Source organism: Pristiophorus japonicus, chromosome 15, assembly GCF_044704955.1.
Source record: "Pristiophorus japonicus isolate sPriJap1 chromosome 15, sPriJap1.hap1, whole genome shotgun sequence".
In the NCBI taxonomy this organism is placed as follows: Eukaryota; Metazoa; Chordata; class Chondrichthyes; family Pristiophoridae; genus Pristiophorus; species Pristiophorus japonicus.
The window spans coordinates 148,741,276-148,755,042 of record NC_091991.1 but is presented as its reverse complement, the minus strand read 5'-3'; positions in this window follow the sequence as shown (position 1 = coordinate 148,755,042).

The following is a 13,767-nucleotide window of genomic DNA, read 5'->3' as shown; positions in this document are numbered from 1 at the left end:
AAGGGCTGTGGAGACTCAGTCGTTGAGGTAAGCGATTGGTTGGTGAGTATTTCTCTAATTCACTCTTTTTTTCTAAACTTGGGCATTGTCATGTATGTAACCACAATGTAACACCAATGTATTACTGTATACACTCAACCTATATGCACACCTTGACCACAAGGGGTGAACTTGAGGGAGACACTCCTTACCTGATCACACAGGTATAAAAAGGGAGGTCCCACGCAGGGTCATCGTCTTTGGAGTCCTGTGAATAAAGAATTAAGGTCACAGAGTTACCTTGTCCCCAGAATGTGCCTTGTGTGGTTTCATACTGTAGAGTAAGGACTTTACATTGGCGACGAGAAATGGGAATTCACGACCCACGAGAACGGTACTGTGTTGGGGAAGACTGGGACGATTTTGTCGAGAGGCTACAGCAAAGCTTCGTTACGAAAGGGGGATGCAGCGGCCGACAAGCGAAGGGCTCATCTTTTGACCAGCTGCGGACCAAAGACTTACGCGCTCATGAAGGACTTACTAGCACCCAAAAAGCCGGCGGACAAAACCCTTAACGAACTTAGCAAATTGATCGGGGAGCACCTCAAACCGGCGAGTAGCATACATATGGCCCGACACAGATTCTACACCCACCGACGTCGTGAAGGACAGAGCATACCGGACTTCATAGCGGACCTCCGGCATTTGGCCAGCCTCTGTAAGTTCACAGACACCTGCAGGGGGGAGATGGTAAGGGACTTCTTTATCGAGGGCATCAGTCATGCGGGAATTTTCCGCAAATTAATTGAGACCAAGCATTTGACCTTAGAAGTGGCGACGTTGATAGCTCAAACTTTCATGGCAGGGGAGGAAGAGACGAAAATAATATACGTGTGCAATTCGGCCTCTAATGTGGTGATGGATCAGGGAGTCAACATCATCAATGCGACTCAGAACCCCACAGGGAGGCAGGGGCAGTCCAACACTCCCCAGGCAGCAATAGACCCCAGAGTAGGACTTCAGCAGAGACAATGGCAGGCTGAACGGACATTCACGCCATCACAGTGGACGATGCAGCCCGGGATGGGGCTATTGACACCCACTAAGGGACAGTCAGCGTGGAATGCCTGGCCATAGTCTCTTTGTTCCCAACAATGAAAACAATGCTGGAGGTGTGGGGGAAAACACTCAGCTCGATCTTGCAGATTTCAACAGTTTGCAGGATCTGCAATCTCAGTGGCCACTTAGCTCGAATGTGCAGGAAGTCTGCAACCAGACTAATATATGAGGTGGATGGACCAGAAGAGGGTTCTTTGAGGCAGGATGACTTTTGGGGCATATCGATGGGTGCCGAGGTTCAGCGGGTCCATGTGGCGAATACTCACAGTTCATACACCAGAATGCCAGCAATGATGATGAGGGTTTTATTAAATGGTATCCCTGTACACATGGAGCTGGACACTGGGGCCAGCCAGTCACTCATGGGCGTTCAGCAATTTGAGAAGCTATGGCCACTTAAAGCCAGTAGATCCAAATTAGCACATGTTGAGACACAATTACAGGCTTACACTAAAGAAATCATTCCGGTGCTAGGCAGTGCAATGTTGACTGTCACACACAATGGGTTAGTGAATTGGTTGCCGCTCTGGATTGTCCTGGGCAATGGTCCCGCACTGTTGGGGAGGAGCTGGTTAGCTGAGATGAACTGGAAATGGGGGGATGTTCATGCAATGCCATCTGTGGAGCGAAGTTCGTGCTCACAAGTCCTACAACAATTCGATTCACTATTCCAACCTGGCGTCAGGACTTTCAAAGGCACTAAAATAGTGATACACATCACCCCGGACGCCAGGCCAGTGCACCATAAAGCCAGAGTGGTGCCGTATGTGATGCGGGAAAAGATTGAGAACGTATTGGACCAGCTGTTGAGAGAGGGCATCATCTCGCCTGTTGAATTCAGCGACTGGGCGAGCCCCATCATTCCCGTCCTAAAAGCGGATGGCTCTGTCAGGATCTGTGGCGACCACAAGGCCACCATCAATCGGGTGTCCCTACAAGATCAATACCCGCTCCCTCTTCGCCACGCTGACAGGCGGCAAGCTGTTCACCAAGTTGGACCTCACGTCAGCCTATATGACCCAGGAACTGGCCGACGAATCTAAACTACTGACCACCATCACCACACACAAGGGACTGTTCGTTTATAACAGGTGCCCGTTTGGCATTCGATCAGCGGCCGCGATTTTTCAACGAAACATGGAAAGCCTGCTTAAATCCATTCCTGGAATGATCGTATTCCAGGACGACATCCTCATCACGGGTCGAGACACCGGGGAGCACCTCCACAACCGGAGGAGATGCTACGCCGACTGGACCGGGTAGGCCTGCAACTCAAGAAGTCTAAATGTGTGTTCTTAGCTCCTGAGGTTGAGTTTCTGGGCAGGAGGGTTGCTGCAGATGGGATTCGGCCCACCAAATCCAAAACAGAGGCGATTCAACGAGCACCCAGGCCCTGCAACACATCGGAGTTGCGTTCATTCCTGGGACTGTTGAATTATTTCGGGAACTTTCTGCCGAACTTGAGCACGTTGTTGGAGCTGCTACATGTGCTCCTGCGTAAATGTTGCGATTGGTTTTGGGGGGACTGTCAGGAACAGGCTTTTGATCGGGCGCAAAACCTACTTTGTTCAAACAAGTTGTTGACCCTGTACGACCTCTATAAAAAATTGGTTCTGACGTGTGATGCATCGTCCTATGGGGTTGGGTGCGTGTTGCAGCAGGGCAATGCTGAGGGTCAACTACAACCTGTGGCTTATGCCTCCAGGTCGCTCTCTCAAGCAGAACAAGGATATGGGATGGTCGAGAACGAAGTGCTTGCATGTGTCTATGGTGCAAAAAAAATGCATCAGGAACTATTTGGTAGGAAGTTTGAATTAGAAATGGACCACAAGCCATTAACATCCCTGTTGTCAGACAGCAAGGCTATCAATGACAACGCATCAGCTCGCATACAGCGATGGGCTCTCACGCTGGCTGCTTATGACTACTCCATCCGGCACCGGCCAGGCACTGAAAATTGCGCTGACGCGCTCAGCAGGCTTACACTGGCCACCACTGAGGGGGCAGTGGAGCAAAGTGGCGAGATGATCATGGCTGTCGATGCCTTTGACTGCGCAGGCTCCCCCATCACAGCCCGCCAGATCAAAATCTGGATAAACAGAGATCCCCTCCTATCCCTGATTAAGAAATGTGTCCTGACTGGAGGTTGGGCGCCCGCACACGGAGCATGCCCTGAGGAGGTCAGACCGTTCCACAGACGGATGGATGAGCTCTCCATCCAAGCCGACTGCCTACTATGGGGCAGCCGGGTAGTTATGCCCCAGAAGGGCAGGGAGGCATTCATCAGGGAACTCCACAGCGAGCACCCAGGCATTGTGCTGATGAAGGCCATTGCCCGGTCACACGTTTGGTGGCCTGGAATTGATTCAGACCTGGAACACTGTATTCGCAGGTGCACGATGTGTGCTCAGCTGGGTATTGCCCCAGGGAGGCCCCGCTCAGCCCGTGGCCCTGGCCCACCAGGCCATGGTCACGCATTCATGTTGACTACGTGGGTCCGTTCATGGGTGAGATGTTCCTCATTGTGGTAGATGCGTACTCGAAATGGATTGAGTGCATCATTCTGAATTCATGCACGTCATCCACCACCATGGAAAGCCTACGTGCAATCTTTGCAACCCATGGCTTGCCGGACATTCTGGTTAGTGATAATGGCCCATGTTTCACAAGCTACGAATTCCGAGAGTTTATGTCGGGCAATGGCATCAACCACGTCAGGACTGCGTCGTTCAAGCCGGCCTCCAATGGCCAGGCAGAACATGCGGTCCAAATCATTAAGCAAGGTATGCTCAGGATTCAAGGACCCTCCCTACAATGCCACCTATCACATATCCTGCTGGCCTATAGATCCCGACCGCACTCACTCACGGGGGTCCCGCCCTAAGAGCTACTAATGAAACGGACACTCAAAACTCGGTTGTCCCTCATTCACCCAGTCCTGACCGACATAGTTGGGGGCAAGCGCAAGTCACAAAACGAGTACCATGACCGTAATTCGAGGGGGAGATGTTTCGAAATAAATGATCCTGTATTCGTCCTCAATCACGCCATGGGGCACAAATGGCTTGAGGGCATTGTAATTGACAAAGAGGGGAATAGGGTCATCGTGGTAAAACTCAACAATGGTCAGATATGCCATAAGCATCTGGACCAAGTAAAAAAAAGGTTTATCATCGACACGGAGGAACCTGAAGAAGACCATGAGATGGAGCTCACAACACCACCAGTGAATGAGCAACAAGAGCAATCAGAAGAATGCACAGTCCCTGCGGTCAGCCTGGACAGGCCAGAATCAGCACAGGTGACAGACACTCACATCAGTGTCCAACAACCAGAGCCCCAACTGCGGTGCTCCACGAGGGAGCGTAGACCACCTGAAAGACTAAACCTATGATCCCAATAAGACTTTGGGGGGGGGGGGGAGGTGATGTCATGTATGTAACCACAATGTAACACCACTGTATTACTGTATACACTCAACCTAGATGCACACCTTGACCACAAGGTGTGAGCTTGTGGGAAACACTCCTTACCTGATCACACAGGTATAAAAAGGGAGGTCCCACGTAGGGTCATTATCTTTGGAGTCCTGTGAATAAAGAGTTAAGGTCACAGAGTGACCTTCTCCCCAGAATGTGCCTCGTGTGGTTTCATACTGCAGAGTAAAGACTTTACATGCATTGGTTAAAATTAAGAGCCATGGAACAGATTAAAAACTATACATAGATAATTTAACATTTCAAAACTTGAAAACTTAATTAATTAAATAAAATATAGAGATAACAGGGCAGGCGATGTGTGGGAGCTGGTGGACACCAGTGTGATCCACGGTGGCCACATCTGCAGGTCGAGGAACTTTGGCTCAGAGTTGATGAGCTGGAGTCATAGGGCCATTATTTTTGCATGCATACCGCCCACTTAATGTCCATTTTAACTCTGAAATGAGGTGTAATGCCCATATATCGCCCATTTGGGCACAAAATGCAAACTGACGCCCATTTCTCAGTCACTTATCGGCGAGTGTTACTTTCGGCATGTGCGTAACGTCCCGAGAAAAAATAATGCTGCCCGCCCACTTTTTTTGGGTGGAATCATCAGAATGGCGAACCCAATACCCATAATATCGCCCAGCGTTACGTTCGGCACATAATTAACGGCGAGATTTAATAATACCGACCGGCCACTGTTTTTTATCATAAAGATCACATTTGCCAAAACTAACGCCCAGTATATCACCCATCCTTACTTTCGGCACATCGCACACATCTCGCCGACAATATCGCTCGCCGACAAACCCGCTGTGAAAAAGTTAAACTGACTGGAACTCCTCACAGCGGTATAGACAGCATGTTCTAAATCGCAGGTCGCATCATTTAAATGGCTGCTCTGCTTCAACCTCGAGGGCGTTCGGATATACTCTGGAGGTGTTTTGAGGTGATGTGAACATCTGAACAAACATCTTATCATACTGTGGACAATTGGAATTTACTAGGTGCCTTAGTGGGGACATTCATTCTTTGTGAACAACGGTGTAAAATAGATAGCTATTGGAATGGGGCCTGTCATTTCTCACCCTCTCTTGATGACCATGCACATGCTGCAGACTAGAGATGGCAGAAGGTACTTTCGACAGCATCATGTGCCCAATGTAAGATGTGCCAGACTGATGAGGAGGACCAGACGTTACACCCCCCCCGTAAGTACAGGGAGAAGCGGTCTTACCTCAACTTGTGCGACACCTCTTGCCTTTGGAAACTGCGCTTCCACAAAGAGGTTATCTGAGATATGCCAGCTCATCAGGGGAGATCTGCAGCCTGCCAGCACCATCAGGACTGCACTCTCCATCGAGATAAGGTCACCTCGGCACTGTCGTTCTACACGTCGGGTTCTTTTCAGGCCTCAGCTGGTGGCATTTGCGCTATATCTCAGCATGCCACAAATTGCTGCATTAGACAGGTCACTGAAGTCCTGTACGCATGCAGGATGGACTTTATCAGCTTCCCTATGACCAGACTGAGAGGGCTTTAGGATTCTACCGAATTGCTAACTGCCCCAAGGTACAGGGAGCAATAGACTGTACGCACATCGCGATGCAGGTACCTTTTCAGGATACAGAGGTTTTCAGGAACCACAAGGGATTCCACTCCCTGAATGTGCAACTCGTTGTCGATCACCAGCAAATTATTATGGCAGTGAATGCTAAATTTCCGGGCAGCATCCATGATGCTCATATCTTGCGTGAGAGCACTGTATCTGACATGTTTACCAATCAGCCACAAGGTCAATGCTGGATGCTTGGTGACAAAGGATATGGCCTTGCCACCTGGCTGATGACCCCCCTGTGTGACACCCACACCGAAGCCGAGAAGCTATACAACAAGAGCCACAGATCCACTCGCAATATCGTGGAGAAAACCATTGGAGTGCTGAAGCAGTGCTTTAGATGCCTGGACCACTCAGGAGGTGAGCTCCAATACCATCCTGAGCAGGTAGCTCAATTCGTGGTGGTGTGCTGCATGCTGCACAACTTGGCTATCAGGCGAAGACAAGAATTGCCAGAAGGGTCTGACGATCCACCTCAGGAGAGAAAGGTAGAGGAGGACGAGGAGGTGGATGCTGACATCGGGCCAGACAATCAGGCTGTTGCTGAAGCCATGCCCCCACCCCCCACTATACCGCAGGAAAGGGCCCATGGTGGCTACATAGCTGCAAGACTCTTACGTCAGGAGCTCATCAATGAGCGTTTTGCTTGAAAGAATGTTGGTGGTATTTACAAAGCTGCAACACTGCTGGTTGTGCAGGTCATACATCAATGGTGTGCATCACCTTGGTGACAGTTAAAGTTTAAGTTGATTGAAGTTAAGTGTAATTATACTCTTTCATGTTAAGGGATCACCAGTGTGTAACGGTGCAGCTATCTGAGCCAATGCGCAACAAGGTTATGTTAAATAAATTAATCCGACCATTTGTCTGAAATCATAAGTATATCTGTGAAAAACACCCCACCCCACCCCCGCCCACAACAAATTTAGCACATTTACATCATTACAGTGGTCCTCATTTCCCACAAAACAGAACACAAATGCAAACCAAGGTAGCCCCCTCGCCCCTTGCCCCGACCCTCCCACCAAAATAGCAGCAGCAACCTAAAAATATGTCCCAGACAACACCTGTGGCCATGCATCTCACTTTCCTTCCCCCCCCCCTCCCTGTTTCTCCTCCTCACCTGCACCCTTTCCCCTTCCCATCCTCACTCCAAGCCGTCTGGCTGAGGAGCTCCTCAGACGATGCTTCATTGGGGGGGGGGATGATGGCAGAACCACTGCTTGGACGGATACAGGAGAGGACGGTCCCGAGGTGGGAACGTGCTCCGAGCCAGAAGCAAGATGTTCCTCCTGGCTCTCATGTGTCATTGGCAATGGGGGTGCAGTGTCGTGCTCCGGGACCACTGGGAGCTCTCTGCCACCAGTGTTCCTGGTTAACAATTCCAGGGCCTCCTCCATCCCTTCCATATTTATTATTTGTTGGACAAAAACTCGGTGCCAACTACGTTCTTGGTGTTTAGTCGGCTTTTTGCTGCTGGTGAATCTCCCTTGTGTCTCCCACAACAGCCAAACAAGCACACACACGCTTTCAGTCCCTCTCTGCTCCCTCTCTCTCTGTCTCCTCTTCTGCGCATGTAGTGATGACCCCTGACCTCCTAAATCACGGGAAACGAGCATTGCAATGCCTTTGCTAAGGATGGCGACACTTTACGGCAGAAGGTCAGAGAAATTTAACGCTAATGCCCATTATAGATCGCTCGTGGTAACGCCCAATTTTTAAAATAGAGACTAGAGTCTTTGAAAATGGGTGACAAGCCGGCGATCTGAAACCCCATTTTTACCGCCCACGCCGGAAATAATGCCCATTTTTGGGCAATCTGCACAAAAGTGCAAAATCTAGCCCATAGAATCATGGAATCAAAGAAATTTACAGCACAGAAGGAGGCCATTTCGGCCCATTGTGTCCGTGCCGGCCGACAAACAGCTATCCAACCTAATCCCACTTTCCAGCTCTTGGTCCGTAGCCATGCAGGTTACAGCACTTCAAGTGCACATCCAAGCACCCCTTAAATGTGGTGAGGGTTTCTGCCTCTACCACCCTTTCAGGCAATGAGTTCCAGATCCTCACCACCCTCTGGGTGAAGAAAATTCCCCTCATATCTTCTCTAAACCTCTTACTAATTACTTTAAATCGATGTCTCCTGGTTGTTGACCCCTCTGCCAAGGGAAATAGGTCCTTCTTATCCACTGCATCCAGTCCCCTCATAATTTTATACATTTCAGCCTCCTCTGTTCCAAAGAAAACAACCCCAGCCTATTCAATCTTTCCTCATAGCTAAAATTTTCCAGACCATCCTAGTAAATCTCCTCTGTACCCTCTCCAGTGCAATCACATCTTTCCTGAAATGAGGCGACCAGAACGGCACACAGTACTCTAGCACTGGCCTTACTAATGTTTTATAGAGTTGAAGCCTAACCTCCCTGCTCTTGTATTCTATGCCTCGACTAATAAAGGTAGGTATTCCATATGCCTTCTTAACCACCTTATCTACCTGGCCTGTTACCTTCAGGGACTTGCACTCCAAGGTCACTTTGTTCCTCTACACATCTCAGTGTCCTACCATTTAATGTGTATTCCCTTGCCTTGTTAGCCCTCCCCAAATGCATTACCTCACACTTCTCCGGATTGAATTCCATTTGCCACTTTTTTGCCCACCTGACCAGTTCATTTATATCCTCGTGCAGTCTTCAGCTTTCTTCTTCATTATCAACTACACAGCCTATTTTTCTATCATCTGCAAACTTCTTAATCATACCCCCTACATTTAAGTCCAAATCATTGATATGTACCACAAAAAGCAAAGGACCTAGTACTGATCCCTGCAAAACCCCACTGGAAACATTCTTCAACACCCTATGCTTCCTACCTCTGAGCCAATTTTGGATCCAACTTGCCGCTTTGCCCTGGATAACATGGGCTTTTAATTTCGTAACCAGTCTGCCATGTGGGACCTTATCAAAAGCTTTGATAAAATCCATATACACCACACCATATGCACTGCCTTCATCGACCCTCCTGGTTACTTCCTCAAAAAATTCAATCAAGTTAGTCAGACATGACCTCCCCTTAACAAATCCATGCTGACTGTCCTTGATTAATCCATGTCTTTCCAAATGAAGATTTATCCTGTCCCTCAGGATTTTTTCCAATAATTTTCTCAACACCGAGATTAGGCTGACTGGCCTGTAATTACTCAGTCTATCCCTCTCTCCATTTTTAAACAAAGGTACAACATTAGCAGTCCTCCAGTCCTCTGGCACCACACCTATAGCCAGAGAGGATTGGAAAATGATAGTCAGAGCCTCTGCTATTTCCTCTTTTGCTTCTCTTAACAGCCTGGGATACATTTCATCCGGGACTGGTGATTTATCCACTGTCAAGCTGCTAAGCCCCTTAATATTTCCTCTCTTACTATGTTTATCTCGTCTAATATTTCACACTCCTCCTCCCTCATTGCAAAGTCTGCATTGCCCCTCTCTTTTGTGAAAACAGATGCAAAATATTCAGTAAGAATCATACCCACATCTTCTGCCTCCACACTCATATTCCCTTCGTAGTCTCTAATAGGCCCCACTCTTTCTCTAGTTATCCTCTTGCTCCTAATGTATTTATAAAACATCTTTGGGTTTTCCTTGATTTTATTTGCCAACATTTTTTCATGCTCTCTCTTTGCATTCCTAATGTCCTTTTTAATTGTACCCCTGCACTTTCTATACTCTTCTCGGTTTTCTATCGTATTGAGCCCTCGGTATCTGTCATAAGTCTCCCTTTTTTGCTTCATCATACCCTGTATGTCCCTTGACATCCAGGGGGCTCTAGACTTGTTAGTCCCACCATTTTTCTTTAAGGGAACATACTTGCTCTGTACCCTCAGGATCTCCTCCTTGAATGCCTCTCACTGCTCTGACACTGATTTACTTCAAGTAGCTGTTTCCAGTCCACTATGGCTAAATCATCTCTGAGCTTAGCAAAATTAGCTTTTCCCCAATTGAGAACTTTTATTCCTGGTTTATCTTTGTCCCTTTTCCATAACTACCTGAAATCTAACTGAATTGTGATTACTAGCACCAAAATGCTCTTCTGCTGCTACCCCTTCTGCCTGCCCAGCTTCATCCCCTAAAACTAAGTCCAGAACTGTCCCCTCCCATGTTGCACTTGCTACATACTGGCTAAAAAAGTTCTCCTGAATGCATTTTAGGAATTCCGCACCCTCTATACCTTTCACACTCATTTTATCCTAGTTAATATTAGGGTAGTTGAAATCCCCTACTATTACTGCCCTGTAGTTTTTGCACTTCTCAGAAATGTGTCTACATAGTTGCTCTACTATCTCCCTCTGACTGTTTGGGAGTCTATAATACACTCCCTTTTCTGTTTTTGTGATCACTCCTTTTCTGTTTTTCAATTCGACCCATATGGCCTCATTTGATGATCCTTCCAATATATCATCCCTTCTCATAGCTATAATTGTTTCTTTAATCAATACTGCGAACCCCCTCCTTTTTTATGTCCCTCTCTATCCCGTCTGAAAATCCTGTAACCAGGAATGTTGAGCTGCCATACCTACCCTTCTTTCAGCCATGTCTCTGTAATAGCTATATCATACTCCCAAGTGTTTATCTGTGCTCTCAGCTTATCTGCCTTATTCCCTATACTCCTTGCATTGAAGTATATACCATTTAGCACTGCCAAACTTCCTTGTTGGCTATTTTCTAGCCCTTGTTTCCTCTGTCTTTGAAATTTACTTTCTAGTTTTCTGCTTTCCAATTTCAGCTTTGCTTCTCTCCCTACTGAATGTATCCTCAGGTTCCCAACCCCCTACCAAGTTAGTTTACATTCTCCCCAACAGCACTAGCAACACCCCCGTGAGGATATTAGTCCTGGCTCTGTTGAGGTGCAACCCGGCTGGCTTGTACAGAAATTGTCCAATGCCTCAGGAATCTGAAGCCCTCCCTCCTGCACCATCTCTCCAGCCATGCATTCATCTGTCCTGTTCTCCTATTTCTATACTCATTAGCAGTGGCACTGGGAGTAATCCAGAGATTACTACCTTTGAGGTCTTGCTTTTTAATCTTCTAGCTCCCTAAAATCTGCCTGCAGGACCTCATCCCTCTTTCTACCTATGTCATTAGTACAGATATGGACCACAACCTTTGGCTGTTCACCCTCTCCCCCCAGAATTCCCTGCAGCTGCTCGGTGATATCCTTGACCATGACACCAGGGGGACAACATATCACCCTGGAGTCACATCTGAGGCTGCAGAAATGCCTGTTTGGTCCCCTAATTATCGAATCCTGTACTACTATTGCTCTTCTGAGCTTCAGACACTGCGATACATCAGGAAGGCGGAGCATTACCTGGACGCTGTGTTTCAGAAGGCAGTCGCACCCCTTAGGTTAAATAATTCAAATTTGGTTAGTGGTCAGGGATAGGAGGGTGTGACTATGAGTGAGGCAGGTATGGGGATCCAGAAGGTAGCATTGGCGGAGCCTCAGCCCTTGCAATCGTCCAAAAGGTACTGAGTTCTTGCTTCCCGTGTGGACGAGAGCAGAGACTGCAGGGAGGATGAGCGAACTGACCACAGCACTGTGGTACAGGGGGCGTTCAAGTTGGGGGAGTAAAAAGAAACGTAGTAGTGGTAGGGGACAGTACAGTTAGGGGGATAAATACTGCTCTCTGCAGCCGAGGGTGTGAGTCCTGAAGGTTGTGTTGCCTGCCGGGGTTAAGGACATCTCTGGGCTGGAGATGAACTTGGAGTGGGAGGGGGAAGATCCAATTGTTGTGGCCCATGTAGGTACCAATGATATAGGTAGGACAAAGGAAGAGGTTTTGCTGAGGGAGTATGAGCAGCTAGGGACTAAATTAAAAAGCAGAACCACAAAAGTAATAATCTCTGGATTACTACCTGAGCCACGTGCAAATTGGCATAGGGTAAATAAGATCAGAGAGATGACTGCATGGCTCAAAGATTGGTGTGGGAGAAATGGGTATCGATTCATGGGGCACTGGCTCCAGTACTGGGGAAAGAGGGAGCTGTTCTGTTGGGACGGGCTTCACTTGAACCATGCGGGGACCAGTGTCCTGGCTAATCGAATAACTTGGGCTGTAGATACGGCTTTAAACGAAATTGCGGGGGGAGGGTTCAGGTGAGGGGAAATTTTAAAAATCAAAGAGAAAGGAGAAGGCAATAGTGCAGGGTAGCGATAGGAGTAATGATAACCAGAGTGTGACAGGAAGAGACAGAGTGTATAAACATAAGAGTGCACCAGAAAGTAGAGTCAGACTAGTGAAAAATGGTAAAAAGACAAAATTGAAAGCTCTTTATCTGAATGCACGCAGCATTCGTAGCAAGATAGATGAGTTGACGGCATAAATAGAAATAAATGGATATGATCTGATAGCCATTACAGCGACGTGATTGTAAGGTGACCATAACTAAATATTATGGGGTATTTGACATTTCGGAAGGATAGGCAGAAAGGAAAATGACATGGGGTAGCTCTGTTAATAAAAGATGAGATCAGTGCAGTTGTGAAAAATGATATTGGCTCAGAAGATCATGATGTAGAATCAGTTTGGGTGGAGATAAGAAATAATAAGGGAAATAGGTCACTGGTGGTTATAGCCTATAGGCCTCACTGTAGCTACACTATAAGACAGAGTATAAATCAAGAAATAATGGAGGCTTGTAAGAAAGGTACGCCAATAATCATGGGCGATTTTAATCTTCATATAGATTTGACAAGTCAAATTGGCAAAGCTAGCCTTCAGGACGAGTTCATAGAGTGTATTCAGGTTAGTTTCCTTGAACAGTACGTTGCAGAATCAACCAGGGAGCAGGCTATTTTAGATCTGGTAATGTGTGATGAGATAGGATTAATTAATGATCTCATAGTAAAGGATTCTCTAGGCAAAAGTGATCATAGCATGTTAGAATTTCAAACTCAGTTTGAGGGTGAGAAACTTGGGTCTCAAACTAATGTCCTGAACTTAAATAAACGTATGAAGACAGAGTTGGCTAAAGTGGACTGGGAAAATAAATTAAAGGGCAAGACTGTAGAAAATCAGTGGCAGACATTTAAGGAGATATTTCATAACTCTCAGCAAATATATATTCCAGTGAGAAAGAAAGACTCTTAAGAGAAGGATGAACCGTCTGTGGCTAACTAAGGAAGTTAAGGATGGTATCAAATTGAAAACAAAGGTATACAATGTTGCGAAGATTAGTGGTAGGCCAGAGAATTGGGAAATGTTTAGAAACCAGCAAAGGATGACTAAAAAAAAAGAAAGAGAAGATAGATTATGAGAGTAAACTAGCAAGAAATATAAAAAGAGACAGTAAAAGCTTCTACAGGTATATAAAAAGGAAGAGAGTAGCTCAAGTAAATGATGGTCCCTTAGAGGATGAGACTGGGGAATTAATAATGGGAAACAGGGAAATTGTAGAGACTTTGAACAAATATTTTGTATCGGTCTTCTTGGTAGAAGACACTAAAAGCATCTCAATAATAGTAGATAATCAAGGGGCTGTAGGGAGGGAGGGAAGTTAATACAATCATTAT